Source organism: Hippopotamus amphibius, chromosome 2 (assembly GCF_030028045.1).
Source record: "Hippopotamus amphibius kiboko isolate mHipAmp2 chromosome 2, mHipAmp2.hap2, whole genome shotgun sequence".
Classification (NCBI taxonomy): domain Eukaryota; kingdom Metazoa; phylum Chordata; class Mammalia; order Artiodactyla; family Hippopotamidae; genus Hippopotamus; species Hippopotamus amphibius.
Window position 1 is genome coordinate 26880332 of NC_080187.1, and position 4074 is coordinate 26884405.

Below are 4074 nucleotides of genomic sequence, written 5' to 3' on the forward strand. Positions count from 1 at the left end.
GGAGCTAGAAATCAGGGAGTCATTAATGACTGGAAGGTAATTTATGCTCTGCAGTGGCTGAGATCACTGAGAGATCTGTTTGCCCCTGTGCTGCCCCCCAGCTGGTGGGATCACACCCAGCCTCAGGATTAAATCCCCTGTAATATGCTGCCTTTCAAAAACAAACACATACACACACAAACAAACAAACAAATGCTTCAATTCCTGATGACTCAAGTGGCATGTGTCTGGCCCTGATTGTGCAGACAGTTTTACAGGAAGTTGCCAACACAATGAACCATCTGAAGCCTCTAATGAAGCAATTATAGTATGTGGAATGAACAATCAATCAACTGTAAACTCAGTAGTGAGGAGTTTACAGGGATCCAGGGTAAATAACCAGCTCCCTGCGGTTACGTCAGAGTAACCTGATCTCTTATTGGAGATGAAATATACATAATATGGGAATCTCTCTGGCCCTGCCCACAACACAACACACAGAAAGAAGAAAGTTCCTGTAGAATACAACCCCCACCCTCCAATCAGTGCTACTCTTTCTCCACATTTTGGGAAGTTATGGCTACAAAAGACCTCTTTACCCTGGTGGGATCTCTACAGGTAATACATTTCAGTGCTCTACCCTTCCAGTTAGATTCTTTTTTATTTTTAATAAATTTATTTATTTATTGGCTGCGTTGGGTCCTTGTTACTGTGCGCAGGCTTTCTCTAGTTGCAGAGGGCGAGGGCTACCCTTCCTTGCAGTGTGCTGGCTTCTCATTGCAGTGGCTTCTCTTGTTGCAGAGCATAGGCTCTAGGCATGCGGGCTTCAATAGTTGTGTCACGTGGGCTCAGTAGTTGTGGTGCATGGGCTTAGTTGCTCCATGGCATGTGGGATCTTCCCGGAACAGGGCTCGAACCCGTGTCCCCTGCATTAGCAGGTGGATTCTTAACCACTGCACCACCAGGGAAGTCCCTGTTGGATTCTTGAATCTAAAACCATTGTGCTAAGATGGATGTCCAATCTTTGGCAGCCATTGTAATATTATTATTTCCATCGCTCTATGGCAACTCTGAATATGTTTTCATATTCTCTCCAATTCTCACAAGCCTACTGCATGAGTATTATTAAGATTTTAATTTATAATGAGGAAGGAGACGGGAAGTTTAGATCATCCATTCTGGGTTGCAGAGCTCAGATGCGGCAGAGCTGGATCTACTCCAGTCTGTCTGAGACCAGAGGGCTTCCTCTTCCCCACACACTGCCACCTTCCAGTCTGGGTCTGAATACCTTGGGTCACCTTCCGGTTGTTCAGCCTATTCTCTTGATCACTGGTCTTAGAAGATTGTTATTGAACTCTCCACCACCATCCTAGGTTCACCTCTGAAGGCGCTCAAGTGAATGACTTGGGATGTTTGGAGAGAGTCATCATGCCCTTTCTCCCCTTGGGAGTAAACACTTCCAGCATCTTCACCCTTGTCCCACGTGGCTCAGAGGGGCAGCTGCTATGGGCAGCCTTCCTAACAGCTGTTCCTCTCTTTTCCTGACTTCCTTGCTGAAGCTCACCTCCCGTGGTAGAAGCTGAAAGGGCCGGAAACTCATTCCCCCAGAAGCAAACACTGAGGGTGGATTTTGGAGCTAGGGAATAAGGAAATTGGAGAGGCAGAGCGGTAAATGTGGTGGAAGGGAAACACCTGGATTCCTCCTTTCCTGACTTCCACTAGCTGCAGGCAAATTATTTAAACTCCTTGGGGCCTCAGTTTCTTCAGCTCTAAGATGGAGATGACCATAGTCATCACAGGGTTGTTTTGAAAACAGAATTGGATCAAGCATATAAGCACACATCATAGAGCCGGATACAGAGAAGTTACACAATAAGTGGATGTCATTCTTTTATTACTAGTACTAAAGATGGGGTTGTTGTTGCTCATTGAGTTTTACTTACTTTATGCAGTGAAAGATGTGAGGTTTACACATGAATTAGGCAACGGGACATTAGCATCTTAATGTTCGTGAATGTATTGTAGAATGCCACCCCCCCCCCCAAAAAAAAAACCCACCCAAGCAATAATACTGGTGTATGTATATTCCTTATTCATTGACTCTGTTTATGGGTGTCAAGGAGAAACATTCCAAACCCAGGTGCCATCATTTGTCTCAGGACAGGAATTCCCTTAATTTAGAATGAATAATTAGGTAAATTGTTTAGCCCTCCTTTCAAGAAGCATATAGGCATTTGAAAGCCAAGGATATAGGGTTAGATTTTTGTAAGCTCATTTCCATAGGGTGAGTGTGGTGAGTAACATGTATGAAGTTTTTTGAAAAATCTGCTTTAACGAAGGATGAAAATTGGGATTCTTCAGATATGAATAGTTGGGTACTCTTTAAAAGCAGGGGTTCTTGCTCATGTTTAGAATCATCTGGACTGTGTAATGAAAATGCAATTGTATCAGATATCTCAACATTCCCAAGACAGGCCTTGTTCTTTCATGGAGTTGCATGTAGCATCCTCTCTGGAGTACCCAGCCCTTGTTTAGGTGAGAAACCTCAGCTCAAATGTGCATTTAACACAACACCTTCTGTGATTCCTGTATTATTGGAGCATTGAATTGTAAATGCCTGAAAACAAGAGCAAACTAGCTTAGACAAAAAGATTTATTGGCCAAATAGCTGAAAGTTCCAGGGATCTTTTAACTAATAATGAGATCAGGGATCATATATGAATGTATGTATATATCCCTCTCTTTCTCCCTCTCCCTCTCTCTCCAGAATTCTTTGTATATCTGTTACATCTTTTACTACATTATGTTGTATTTTGTTTACATGTCTGACCCCCTTCCTTCCTCCCATCCAAGACAGTGAATTTCCTGAGTTCAGAAAAAAATATCATCTCTTCCTTGGCATCACCAAGACCCAACACAGGGCTTGGTCCCTTCATGGAAATTCAGTAATTTTGGAGTTAATAAACGAATGAAAGAAGGTGTCTAAGAGAAGACAGGGCCAGAATGAAGAAGTAAATTTCATTTCTTCTGCCCTTGGAAGATCAAACCTCAAATAGTATGGAGTGTATTGACCTAGAACCTCCCAGGATAGGCCAAAAATTGTTGAATCCTAATTCTTCCCAGGATTCCCATTAACAAATGCAACCAAACGCCTGGGAACGGGAGACGTGCCACTGCCTCATCCATTTGATTCTAAGATAGAAACCCTAGACAGATTCCCTCGCCTGCAATTATCCAGGCGGAGCACAGACAAGTTAATATCAACACTCATCTTGATGCCTGCACTATCCCCAGAACCCAGAGAAAGGTATTCTTCCCTCTAATCCTCTGTGGCAGGACAGATGGCACTTACAACCCAATCTAGCACCTGGGAAATGTTTTTCACGCTACCAATTAAGACACATTTCCTCCTCTGTGTCCATCACTTGTACCTGTAGGAGCTTCGCCAGGAGCATATTCCGTCCGCTCGCTCCCTTTGTCCACTGGGGCGTTTTGCTACAGATTCAAAACGTGTTGCGATGCAAGAAAGTGAGAGCTGTAAATGTCCTGGTACACTCATGGAGGCCCCAGCAAATTCTCTAATTTCTTTCATCCAACCGACAATTACGGTGAACCTACTATGTACCAGTAGACATCAGAGGAAAATGAAAGGTCTCATTAGACTCTACCCTTGAGAAACTCATAGTCCAATAGGATAGCTTAGTAAAGAGCTAATTAAAATTCATTGTGAAAATGCTTTGAGTAGATATGCTTTGAGATCCTGATGAGCGCAGAGGCGGAAAAGGCTCACTGATTTTGAGGAAGGGCCAAAATATAGCCTCTGTTTTAGAGAGGCCATGGGTGTTAGTCCATCTTAATGTAAATGTAGTAACTCACGTTTTTATAGTACAATATGGTTTTTCAAAGCATTTTCGCATGGTTATTTCATTTTATTCCCCTTCTTCCTTGTGTAGAAATTACTCTTCCCTATTTTCAGTTTAAGGAATTATGGCTTGGGGAGGCTAAGAGATTTGTTCAAAATGACCAAAAAATGAAAGAGCAGAACTCAAAACTAGGTTTTTTGATTTAAGAGTTTATTTGGAACATATTCTGAGT